General features: G+C 54.6%; 1 long non-coding RNA gene across 1 annotated transcript; it reads left to right on the top strand.

The window, feature by feature from the left end:
- Positions 1-1,047: 1,047 nt before the first annotated feature.
- On the top strand, positions 1,048-10,590 carry LOC114888991. The gene is made up of 5 exons (XR_003791925.1): positions 1,048-1,405; positions 3,474-3,579; positions 3,743-3,857; positions 7,854-8,176; positions 8,734-10,590. It is a non-coding gene; the product is annotated as an uncharacterized LOC114888991 (long non-coding RNA).
- Positions 10,591-13,098: the final 2,508 nt, after the last annotated feature.

The following is a 13,098-nucleotide window of genomic DNA, read 5'->3' as shown; positions in this document are numbered from 1 at the left end:
TACCTGATTTTGAATCCCAGCTCTACTACTTAGCACCTGAAATGATGGGTACTTCTCTGTCTCAGCTTCCTCATCTGTAAAATGGGGATAATACTTCCTTCACAGGATCATTGTGGAAATTGAAAACTCGAAAGCACCTGTAAAACTCCTACCACTGCTATTAGTCATGACTCCCATAGGATTCAGATGTGGCCCTTGCCTCAAGAGTTGTTTAGATGACGTAAGAAGGTAAGTGCAGTGGCTGCATGGAGCCTAGGACACAGCAGACGGTCATGCGCTTCCCCTCGGGGAATAATGGTTCATCTATCCAGTATTGACTGGGCAGCTGCTGAAGTGTCAAGTGCAGTGTTAGAGGCTGAGGTTCAGTAGGGGCCCCCACCCTTCTACAGCGTCGAAGTCACCCGGTGGGCTTGTTAAAACACAGGTCACTGGGCCTCACTCCAGAGCTTCTGGCTCAGAGGTCCAGGGTGGGGCTGAAAACATGCATTTTAAGTTCCCAGGTGATGCCGATGCTCCGCATCGGGAGACCAACTTTTTTTTTTTTTGGCTGCATTGGGTCTTCGTTGCTGTGCGCGGGCTTTCTCTAGTTGCGGCGAGCGAGAGCTACTTTTCGTTGCGGTACGCGGGCTTCTCATTGCGGTGGCTTCTCTTGTTGCAGGGCACGGGCTCTAGGCGCACGGGCTTCAGTAGTTGCGGCACGCAGGCTCAGTAGTTGTGGCTCGTGGGCTCTAGAGTGCAGGCTCAGTAGTTGCAGCTCACGGGCTTAGTTGCTTCGCAACACGTGGGATCTTCCCAGACCAGGGATTGAACCCGTGTCCCCTGCATTGGCAGGCAGATTATTATTATTATTATTTTAATTTATTTGGTTGCGTTGGGTCTTCGTTGCTGCATGCGGGCTTCCTCTAGTTGTGTCGAGCGGTGGCTTCTCTTATTGCGGATCACAGGCTCTAGGTGCACGGGCCTCAGTAGTTGCAGCACACGAGCTCAGTAGTTGCGGCTCGCGGGCTCTAGAGCGCAGGCTCAGTAGTTGTGGCGCATGGGCTTAGTTGCTCCGCGGCATGTGGGATCTTCCCGGACCAGGGCTCAAACCCGTGTCCCCTGCACTGGCAGGCGGATTCTTGACCACTGCACCACCAGGGAAGTGCAGGGGACCAACTTTGAAGACCCATGGATCTAGTGGAACCAGTTTACCTGTGTCTCCCTGGACTGACACCCCTAGACCGACCCAGGCAGGGGAGCGGCGGGCGGGTGATGAGGACCGGGCTGGCGGAGAAAACACAGCGCCCCACTGGACGAGGAGACAAGCCTGGGACCGAGTCCTGCTGCCACATGCCACCCCTGGACAGAGGCCCCGCCCCCAGCTGTTCCTTAGCCCTGGAGCAAAGAGCGTCCACAGGCCCAGCAGGTGAGAGTCACTTCTACCCACAAAGAAGGGGGCTGGCACCTTTCCCAAAGGAGAAAACGCCCACTTTCTGGCATCACATCCCTAGGTTCCCAGAAGCCTGAAATCTCTATCTCTTCCTGTTCCTGCCTCTCCGGTGAATTGTCTCTGACGTGTTCTCCCCGAGTGCCATGCCGGGGAGCAGCAGGCAGTGGAGAGGAGAGCTGACCTGCTGGAGGCCCATCAAGGACCCCAGGCGGTGCCCTCCCTCGCTTCCCTCACAGCTCCCGCCTCCTCACACCACTTTGTTTGCTGACAACAAACAGAGCCCTCAATTCCACTGAGCCAGGGCCTGGGAGAGATGAAGCATTTTGCTGTGTAATAATCGTCATGGCCACCATCTGTTGAGTCAGGCACCTGCTGCATGCTTTAGGGATCTTCACCCACCTATGCAGCGGATACTTCTAATGTTCCCATTTTACAGAAGAGGAAACTGAGGCCCAGGGAGGTCAAGAGTGCCTGTATTTGAATGCAGAGCAGTCAGATGCCAAAGACCATGCTGGGTTGAGCAGGGGGGGGGCGGTCTGGTGAGAACAAATCAGGATTCAGCGCGGGGAGGGAGGTATGTGCAGGCAGAGAAAGACACAGATCATAATGTCTAGATGAGTAGGATAAAGTCAGCCCCTTGTCCCACTGGGGTATTTTCCTTCTGCTAATTAACACATGAGAATAAAGTTCAGTCACTACACAGAGATTTTGCCCCCATGTTGGACGCTGTCTCATGCCCAGCGAGGCTGAGCACACGCCATGCTCTCCTGAGTCCTCCCTTATCGGGAGACCCAGGGTAGGCTCAGGGAAGCAGTTGTCTTTTCAGGCCTGTATAAGCAGGAGGATTTGGCTTAGAGGGTTTCCAGGAGCTTCCATCAATCAAATAGCCTCTCAGTACCTTTGGAGCCAGAGCCTGTCTCTGGACTGACCTGCAGCTCCTCCCAGGGCTGTGGGAGCCGCACCTGAACATGACCCCCCTGAACTCCAGGACTGGGAGCTGCAATCCCACAGCCCCCAACCCATCTCAGCTGTCAAACCTCCACAACCGTCTTGTCTTCCCACGCCACCTGCCCCTCTTTCCTTTATTCTCTTTATTTTTATTATTGTGGTAAAATACACATAACATACGTTTTAACCATTTTTAAGTGTACGGCTCAGTGACATTAAATCCACTCACTTTGTTGGCAGCCGTCGCCACCATCATCCCCAGAGCGTCCTCATCATTCCAGAGTGAACCCTGTGCCCATTAAACACTAACTCCCCATTCCTCCCCCCCCAACCCCGGGCACGCCCGTTCTACTTTCTGTCTCTATAACTTAACTACTCCAGGTACCTCATGTAAGTGGACTCATACAGTATTTGTTCTTTTGTGTCTGCTTTTTTCACTTAACTTAGTGTTCTCAAGGTCCATCCACGTTGTAGCCTGCGTCAGAATTTCATTCCATTTTATGGCTGAACAATATTCCACTGGGTAGATCACGTGGTTTCCCCATTCATCTGTTGATGGTCATTTGTGTTTTTTTCCACCTTTTGGCTATTGTGAGTAAGACTGTTATGAACATTGATACACAAGTATCTGTTCGAGACCCTGCTTTTAATTCTTTGGGGTGTATGGCTGGATTACGTGGCATTGCTAGATTAGGTGGTAGATCTACACTTAACTTTTTAAGGAATCACCACTGTTTTCCACGGCAGCTGCACCATTTTCTATTCCCACCAGCAGCGCACGAGGCTCTGCCTTTCCTTCTAATGCAGGATGCTGTCCTGCATCTCTCTGCCCCCCTGGCATGGGGAACAGCAGTCACCCAGGGACCTCAGCAGCTCCCTCGATGGCTGGAGCCTGACTGGCCTCAGTGCTGGCCTCACGGGTACATGCACAACCTGTACAGTCACACAGGGCCTCACACTCAGTTTCAGGCTCTGCTGTCACTGTCTCGAAATTCTCAATAACGTTGAACAGGGGGCCCCACGTTTTCATTTTGCACTGGGCCCCACAAATTATGTAGCTGATCCTGGCCGGCCTGGCTGTTCTTTCTGTGTGCAGACCCAGATCCACAGTCAAGGCCTGACGGGGAGGATCCTCACATGGTCTGCCGAGGGGCAGCCTGGGGACACCGGTTGTCTGGCCCTGCCGCCAGCCCATCTATGAGGTGAGACAACTGGGCTGAATAGTTTTCTAATTTTGTTCTCCAGAGGTCCCTTGGGAGGGGGTGGAGAGATGGGAAGTCCCAGGGGCAGGGGTGGGACCCATCCCCACCCCTACTGCCAACAGAGGGGCTCCCTTTGACCTGATCTCTCTATGTGGTTCTGCAGCAGGAAGGAAGCCTCTGGAAACTGACCAAGCCGTCTGGATCCTCCACCCCAGGCCGCCCCAGCCCTGCGCTCTGCCCCCAGGGAGGGAGAGAAGCCTCCGGCATAAGGAGACCAGGTGGAGAGCCCCGCAGTGGGAGAGGTGCCCCAGGCACCAGCCAGAAATGCACTGGGAGGGGCCCTTGCCAGGGGAGATGGACAGCACGCACACGCACACGCACACACACACAGAAAGATCCAACCGTTTACAAAACGTGTGACAAGTCAGTTCAAATTGCTCATCTGAAGGGCCAGCAAAGGCTCTTCCGCACACGGGAGGGGTGAGACTAAAGGAAAACCTGGCACTGGCCTTGCCCAGACCATCTGGGGAAAGGGACCCTGCCAGACACACACTGGCAGAGCCCCCCGCAAGGCTGTCCCCTGCAGTGAAGGGCCTCGGTGCTCTAGTGTCCTCGTCCCTGTCCCTTCACCAGCAGCTGACCAGGGGTCCGACCTGCATGCGCCCAGCCCCGCCCCCCAGGTTGCCTTGTACAGAAAGCCAGGGAGAGCCTGGCAGCTCGTCAGTACCAAGAGATGGGGAGGGGAGAGGCGGTGGGAGCTGGAAGAACCCTGGGAGACCTGGACAAGCTGCCCCCAAGGCCTCACCGAGACAGGCCAAGCTCTGAGCTCTTTGATGCAGACCGCAGGATGTCTGCAGCCGCTTCAGTGCCAATTACTGGAGAAATAATTCAGCGTGCTCACCCCCTGCCTCTCAGCAGACACTCTTTGGGGACATTTTAAATCTGACTGTACCTGCTGAGCAGCTGACAAGTGAAGCCTCTCCCTCCCAACTGCTGGCTTCTCCACCTCTCTGCCCAGGCTCTTTAATGGGGAAAAGGGAACCTAAAGCTGGGTTTGTCATCCCTGCCCCCTGCCCGAGGCAGAGCCTGCTCGGATCAGCACCCTGCATGCCTGCCGCCTGGGCGCTGCCTCTAGATGAGTTGCAGCTGAGCTGGGTTCCCTAGAGTCTGTCCCCCCACCCCTACCTCCACCCCCATCTCCTTAAAGGCAGGGTCATGTCTTATGCATCTTTGAGTCCCTGGTTAGCTGTCAAGAAATATTGCTGGGTGGAGAGATGGGTAAACGGGGAGGGAGGTGGATAAGTGGGCGGACAGGGTGGAGGGAGGGAGGCAGGGAGAGAGGAAGGGAAGGATGGAGGGAGGAAGGGGGGAGAGGGGGGAGGGAGGGAGGAAGGGAAGGATGGAGGGAGGAAGGGGGAGGGGGGAGGGAGGAAGGGATGGATGGAGGGAGGGAGGGGGGAGGGAGGGGTGGATGGGTGGAGTGTTGGGCAGATGGATGGAAAGATAAGTGAATGATTACTGTGTGGACCAGTGTACTGAAAGACAAGAGAGGATGGACAGAAGGATGGACTGCTGTCCTGAGGGAGGACGGGCGGATGGATGGATAGAAACACTCCCGAGCCCAGGGCCCGTCTGTTCTCCATCCCTAGGGAAAGGCCAGCAGATCAGGAGCCTACACTTCCCACAAGCTGGGGCCCTGCCTGGGGCCCACTCAGTTCCAAGCAGCTGCTAGGCTCCCGGGGAGGAGCCGGTGTGGAGACAAACCTGGGCTGCTGAGGACCCGGCCTTCGGAGCCTCCATCAGTACCCTGCCCGGGCGCCAGGCCTCCAGGCCCCAGAGCATCTGCTGCCTGGGGTGTGGCAGAAGCAAGCCCGGCTGCCCATCTGGCTGCACCCCTCTCCTCACTGTCCTGACTCTGCTGCCTCCAGAGCGTGTGGGTACAGACAGGTTGCCTTTGCCAGCATGAGCCTCGGTTTCCCCATTAAATAAAAGGTTGAACCAGCTGTGCTCCAGGGTCTTCTGGCCCTGAAGGTGGTGACTTTGTAGCTCCGGGGTGAGAGCCAGCCTGGGGCAGGTGTCACCTGGGGAGGAGGGCTCCCTCAACAGCAGCAGCTCCGCTACAGGGGCTGGAGCGCCAGGAGGGAAATCAGTGGGAGCCCAGGAGCATTGTCTCTGAAAGAGCCAGGGAAGGGAGCCCTGCACAGCCAGGAACAGATCCGCAGTGTGGCCTTTCCCCACTCTGAGGTCCTTCCCAGTCTAAACAGATCATCCAACACAGTTCATGTGCAACAACCTACTGTTATCTGAATGGTTGGCCCCACCATTCTTGGGGAAGGAACTGTCTTTGTTTAGGAAAATACTCTTTTTTTTTTTTTTTTGCGGTATGTGGGCCTCTCACTATTGTGGCCTCTCCCGTTGCGGAGCACAGGCTCCAGACGCACAGGCTCAGCGGCCATGGCTCACGGGCCCAGCCGCTCCGCGGCATGTGGGATCCTCCCGGACCAGGGCACGAACCCGTGTCCCCTGCATCGGCAGGCGGACTCTCAACCACTGCGCCACCAGGGAAGCCCAGAAAATACTTTTTAAGGCTGATTGTGGATGATCCTGAGAACATAACCTAACCAGGGCCCAAGGCCCCAGAAGAGAGAGAAATGAACGGAATTTAGAGGAAGGAAGAGAGGTCAGAGAGTGATGCCAGAGAGATAGGGTGAGGCTGGGGATCCCTGAGTGAAGCCACCCCTGTCCCCCCCACATGGCCACATGCCCCCAAGGGGGCCGAAGGACTGGCCTGTCTTGTTCCCTGTGATGCTGTTTGCTCTGCAGTGATATAAGCCATTCCCACCCCACCTGAAACATCCACAGTGTCACCTGCACACCCACGTACCTTGTGGAAATGGATTTGGGGGAAGAAGGGACTGAATTTCACATCTGAATCTCTGTGGTTCAGAATCTTAGTATGGAAATGATATCCAGTCCGCAATATGGAGTCAACCCGGCCAAAGCAAAACCCCTGAGCCAGAGGTGATGCAGACACCCCAGGTTTTGCAGAAACCTTAGCAAAGTCTTCAGCCTTTCCCAGAGCACCTAAGTGGACTTTGAAGGCTCCGCTGCTGGATCTGAGGAGCATGGAGACCTCAGCCGGGATGACCACCCGTCCCAGTGTCCCCACACCTAAGGGATTTCCCAGGATGCAGGACTTTTGGTGTCAAAGCCTGGAAAGGTCCCAGGCACACTGGGAAGGGTTGCTCACCGTAAACAGCTGACATCTGGGTCCCACGGGCCACACTGGATGCTAGACTAAGCCCCTCACACACTTCACCTCCATTAGTCCTGACGACAGTAGGAGGCAGACATATTCCTCCCACTTCTCAGATGAGGAAACTGAGGCTGGGAAAGGTTAAGCCACTTGCACGAGATAACACAGCTAGCAAGTGGCAGAGCGAGGATTTGAAGCCCAGCCCCCTACTCTGAAGCTTGTGCTCATCTACGTGGTCCCCTGAGGATTCTCAACTTGTCGAAAACTGAAATCAGCATCCTCAAGCAGCCTTACTCTGTGCCCTGGTCCTGGGCATGGGTCTAGAGTCCTCTAGTTTTCTGGAACCACCCCACTTCCTGCCAATGGCTTTGCCTTCCTTGGGACCCCTGGCTGTGGGTCCCAGCAGGCCTCTGCCACCCACACCCATCAGCCCCGCAGAGCCCTGTGGAACTCCACCACACACCCTCCTCTGGAGTCAGAAGAAACAAAAATGCCCCCTCCTTCCTGCCCTGGTTTTTATCAGCCCCCCTCCCCACTGTGTTCCATGCCCTGCCCCCCATCTGCTGGCAGTACCTCCCTCATCCGCTCCTAGGAGGGAAGCAGTATTTCCCGCCCAGCCCAGGGATTTCCAAGCTGGGAATTCAAACAGTGCAGCGTGGAACAGGCTCAAACAGAGTCAGCTAATGGAAATAACAAGATGAAAAATTATTCCAGGGAAAGAGCGATATTCCTTATACCCTGCTTGACTCAGAAAACACTGTGATTGCAGTAGAAATTGGAGGTGTCAGAGCTGGTATCTGGGGAAAGAGAAGTGAAAGCATTCTGCTTGCTGCTGTCCGCGCAGCCGCAGGGGTGAGAGAGAATATGAGGTTAATCCCAAACCTGGCGCACAGCTGGGCCCAAGCAGGTGTGTCCTCCCTAGAAGCCCCAGGTGGCAGGGCTTGCCACCAGCTGGCTGAAGAGTCAAGGGCAGAAAGCCTAGGCCCTGGAGTCAGACAAAGCTGTGTCCTTTTTCCAGCTCTGGCATCTGCTGGCTGTGTGACCTTAGGCAAGTAACTTAACCTCTCTGAGACTCAGTCTCCTGAAGATAACAATAGAGGGGATTACAGGAAGTAATGCATGACACCTGCTCGGACTGGTGCCTCAGTCATGATAACAGCGGTAAATGCCCTGCCTCGCCTGCTCTCTCTGGCTGCGCTCACTCCACATGGTCAGTGCGGGGACAGAAGAGCTCCCAGTCTCCGGGTGCAAGCCCCAGTAGGGGAGGCTGGGAAATGCAGTTGGACACATGACCCTGGGACCATCTGAGGTACCGGCCAGTGCCAGGAGGCAGCTCCCCAGGTAAGCTCCGGCCCCTGCACAGCACTGCTAATTTGGCAGGGGGAGGGGGAGGGCTGTCTGACCCCACCTCCCACCCAGCCCAGGCACTCACCCTGTAGTGTTCTCCACTCTCTCCGAAGCTTCCAGACAGCTGAAGTTTATCCTTTCCCTTGTCTGTTTGGTTTTGGTTTTGTGCTTGCCTTTTAGCCACTTCCATGGAAATCTTTCTGAGGTGTATTAGGAGCACCCCTTTTTTTTCCCAGGTCAACATATAAGTGTCTTGTAAACTTTGCTTGACTACTCAGGGTGCTGTGGACGTGAGGAGATCCCTTGGCCCCCGGTACTAAATGGCCCCAGTATACTGAGCCGCTGCCTTGCCCTAAACAGACCTGCCCCAGACAGCCCTGCCGGCCTCCTCTCCAACCTCCTGCCCGCTGCCCCGGGGGCGCCACAGTAGCTGGTGGAAAGGAGATAAACAAGCTTTACCAAACCATTGTTCTTAATTTCCATTAAGGCCAAAGCTTGGACTTCAAGCTGAGCTCTGTTCTAAAGACATTTTTTTTTTTTTTACTGCTCAGAGGTCTTTGATTCTTCACTTCTCAGGAACTGGCTGAGCTCCCAGGTTGAAGTTGCCTTGAAGTTTGACTACTAAAGAAGAAAAAAGTTTTCCTCTATTTTGTTGTTACCTCAATCCAGAGTTTGAGCTGGTAGCATCAAGATTTTGAACATCCTGGACAGGACTTCCTCAACTAGAGTGTTTTGGCAAATGCAAATATGAAACTGGAGAGGACTGTTACAGAAGGAGAAGTCCCAGTTCCAGGCTGAGGTGGGCCGAGTGGTGGGTACCCTGAAGAGGCCCAAACTTTCGGGGGTCCATCAACCAGAAACCAAACCTCCCCCAGATTTGGGGGCTGGCAGGCAGCTGCTCACATTTTTATCTAGCCAAATAAGAATATAAAATCATAACCGTCATATGAGAAAACTCTCATTTCAGAAAAGAAAGGAAAAGGAATCAAGAAAAGACCATCTTTTTTGAATTAAGGGAATTTAACGTTGTGAAAAAGTAACTACATCATCCTCTGTTTTTCCCGTTTTGCCACAGCTGGGTAAAAACCTGTCAGCTTACCAGCTTTTGCAAGTCACCAGGCAGGACCGAGGCTTGGGGGCTGGATGCCAGAACTCACTGTGCTGTTGCATGGGTTGGGGGGCTGGGTATTCCCCGTGCCAGGTGGAGCAGACACACAGCAGCCCGGGTTTGCATCCAGAGCCCACCTCTTGTTAGCTGTGGGGTCCTGCAGAAGGCCCCCAGTGCCTGGGTTTCCCCATGTTTGAAATGGCAGTGGTCGCCGTGCACGCCTCACAGACCTGCGGGCCCCGTGGCTCCAACAGCTCCATGAAGTCCCCGGAGATCACGCCCAGCTCCGTTTCCCTGGAGCTGAGACTTTATTTAGCAAAGACCCTCAGCAGACACCGGGGACAGGAGAGGGGGCTGTGGGAACGGAGGCCCAGCCCCCCCACAGGGAGGGGCCCTGCCCCTGATGGAGCGTTTCCCAGGCCTGGACCCTGACACAGGGGCCACCGAGGGACCCGGCAAGGCTGAATCCCCCCACTCCACACACACACACACACACACACACACACTCTGACATTCTCTTCACTTTGAGCACAAGGGACCTCTGAACACTGACTCTGGTCAGTGAGTGTGTGTGCGGCTGTGCGTATGCACCTGGGTGGATGTGCGCCCGTGCAGGTGTGTGCAGCACTCTGTATGCATGTGCGGCTGTGTCAGTGTGTTTGTGGGTACGTGCACGAACTTAGAAGTCGGTTCTGACATCTCTCTCTCCTTGTCCACCCAGCCTCCCCCTCCTTTCCCTCCCTTTTCCCTTTTCTGTAACGAAAAGAGAAAAGCAGCAGAGGGGACCAGAAAAGGGGGAGCCTGGGAGTCACACAGACCTGGATCCGAATCCCAGCTCTGCCGGTTCCCACCCTGGGAATATCGAACAAGTCACTTGGCCCCTCTGAGCTGCAGTGTCTCATCTGTGTGATGAAAGTGTTCGCCCAACATAGCTTATAGTAGGAAAAACGCGGAATTCAGAGCACCGGGGAACGGAACTGCTCTGCAGCCTCTGGGCTCAGATGGCTGGGTTCCTGGCCTGTTCCATCGGTTTCTCGCAGAGGGACCTTGGGCGGTTCCTCACCCTCTCTGAACTCATCTTACAGAGGTTCTGCAAGGGTTAAATGAGTGACATAGGTAACGCTCTTAGAACACATGGCACATAGTAGGAGCTTTATAGAGGGCAGATATTAAAATGTGTATCAAAAAGCATTTAGAGGGCTTCCCTGGTGGCACAGTGGTTAAGAATCCGCCTGCCAATGCAGGGGACACGGGTTCAAGCCCTGGTCCGGGAAGATCCCACATGCCGCGGAGCAACTAAGCCCATGAGCCACATCTATTGAGCCCGCGTGCCGCAACTACTGAAGCCCGCGTGCCTGGAGCCCATGCTCCACAACAAGAGAAGCCACCTGAGCGCCAAAACGAAGAGTAGACCCCGCTTGCCGCAACTAGAGAAAGCCCGCGTGCAGCAACGAAGACCCCAACACAGCCAAAAATAAAAACAAACAAAATTTTTTTTAAAAAGCATTTAGAGGAAAAGAGAGAAAACAAGAAAGCATTTAGACTTTTTTGGAGGGATGGAAACGTTCTGAAATTGGACTGTGCAGATGGTTGCACAACTCTGTAAATTTACTCAAAACCATTAAATCGTACACTTGAAACAGTTGAATTTCATGGTATATAAATTATACCTCAATAAAGCTGTTTTTTGGTAAAGCATTTAGAGGTGAGTGAAGAAGCAAGTTGCAGGATAATACACCCAGTATCGATGCCACTTGTGAAAAGTTCTAAACTATATAAAACAGCGTTTCTCTAATACGAGTATGCATAGTAAGAACATCAGAGCCTGGAATGATGTGTCATAATTATTCTCGCCTGCTGAGTGGATGGGACTCAGGAAGGGAAATTTTTGTCTGTAGTGTTTTATTGTATTCATATATTTAAAAGACCAGGAAACCTAGGCAATGGTGTCATAAAAATCAGAATTTGTAGGGGGCAAGGGAAGCGTGGAATGAGAGAGACACATCGTGGACAGCTCGGGTGGGGGCGGATCGTAACTCCCTACTTCATGGCTTCTGTGATGAAATGGTGGTGATTACACTGGTGTTTTGCTTTAGAACTGTTCATTACACTGTGCATCTGTGTTTTATGCGATTTTCTGTTACAGTTCACATTTTTTAAGCTAAAAAAAGTCTCTCAAAAAAAAGGAACGTGTTGATTTTTGGTGGGTATGTTTTGGGATTTGATATGGCAACCTCTATACTCTTGCATATTGAAATTCAAAATAAGTCAAACAAAATAATGACCTGCCTTGCAGGATGGGGTGAAGGTTGTATAAGGTCATTGGCCATACTCTGAGGTGCGTGGGGGTACAGGGAGAGGGAGGGCATTGTCCTCCTTCCTCAGTCAGGGTGTCCCTGGGGTTGCCTTGGCTGTCCGCAGTCCCCATAGGAGCTGGGCTGAAGCAGCCCGTCCGCCTGCCCACCAGGCTCCCAGACGTCAGAGCACCAGGCAGACACTTGGTGGAGGAGCCTCAGACAGCCTCCCTGATTTATCAGGCTCTCCACGTCTCTGGCTGATGGATGACCCTCTGCTCTCCCTCCCTCCTCCCTCTGGACGCTGCTGTCTCCAAGGCCACCGCCCGCCCAGGGTGGGAGCTTGTGCCGGCAGGGAGAAGCTGGGCAGGCTGGCGAGGTCTCTGCTGGCCTGGCCTCCCTCCTTCCACAGCTGCCCTGCCTGTAACCCCAAGGTTCTCCCCAGCAGCCTCGGCTGGTTCTGGTTGGCCCGGCTGCCAATGTGCTTGATTCTTTCCTTCAGCCACTGTGAATTGAGCGCCTGCCAGCTATGGGCCAGGCACTGTGCTGGGTCCCTACCTCCAATGAGCTCACCCACAATGAACAGTAAACAGGACCTGAACTCAGCTGGCTTGTTCGGGTTGTCAGGCCTCTCGAGGAGATGGCCTTGAGCTGAAATCTAAGAGGTGGGAATAAGCCCCCCATGAGATGATGTGGTACAAGGATATTTTGGAGGAGTTGCTGGCTAGTGCAAAGGCCCTGAGGCAGACCTAGGCTTGCATCAATGGGCCTGGGCAGAGGATAGGATGAAGGAAAGGAAATGGGTTCCTCTTGAGGACTAAGTACCCTCTGCCAAAGCCTTGTGGGAAGGGGTCAAGTTCCAGTCACCACCAGGGCCACCAGAACCCAGGCAGGGCCCAGGGAGCAGGAAAACCCCACCGGCGTGTCTGGGATGTGCTTCAAGTCCTGAGCTGGAGGCTGCGCCCAAAGGATCCCACGTGGCAGGAGAGGGTAAAACCACCCTCTTTGTCCCCAGGACAGTGGCTGGCACAGAGCCACGAGCCCTGGCTTGCCTCAGAGTTACTGAGCAACCTTGGACAGGTCAGGTCACCTCTCTGGGCCTAGGTTTCCATGTTAACAAACATTGGCTGTGTTGTGGAAGGCTGCCTGCCCCCCAGCTTCTGAACCCTGGGACCCTGGGCGATTCCCGGCCCGCCCTGGGCCTGCAGCCTGGGCTCCCGGGGGTGAGTCCTGGGAAAGCCCCCGGGGCTCCGAAGGCATGTCAACTCTGAGCACACAGCTTGAGGGTCACAAAGACGGAGCCGTCCCTCGAGGCCCTCAAGAAACTCGGGGGGAGACAGATGCTGGAACAAGTCAAGGAAAGTGAGATGAGCGCTGTAATGAGGCACAGACCCAGCCACGAGGGGGCATCGTGAAAAGAATTCCTGGCCTCGGAGGAGCAACACCTGAGCATCGGGGCAGCGCAGGTATGTGCGGGGGGGGGGGGGGGGGGGGGGGGGGGGGGGGGGGGGGGG

The sequence above is a fragment of the Monodon monoceros genome, unplaced genomic scaffold, assembly GCF_005190385.1.
Source record: "Monodon monoceros isolate NGI ecotype Baffin Bay Population unplaced genomic scaffold, NGI_Narwhal_1 Super_Scaffold_9, whole genome shotgun sequence".
Classification (NCBI taxonomy): Eukaryota; Metazoa; Chordata; class Mammalia; order Artiodactyla; family Monodontidae; genus Monodon; species Monodon monoceros.
The sequence above is the reverse complement of the archived record's forward strand: the minus strand, read 5'-3'. Positions and strand labels throughout refer to the sequence as shown.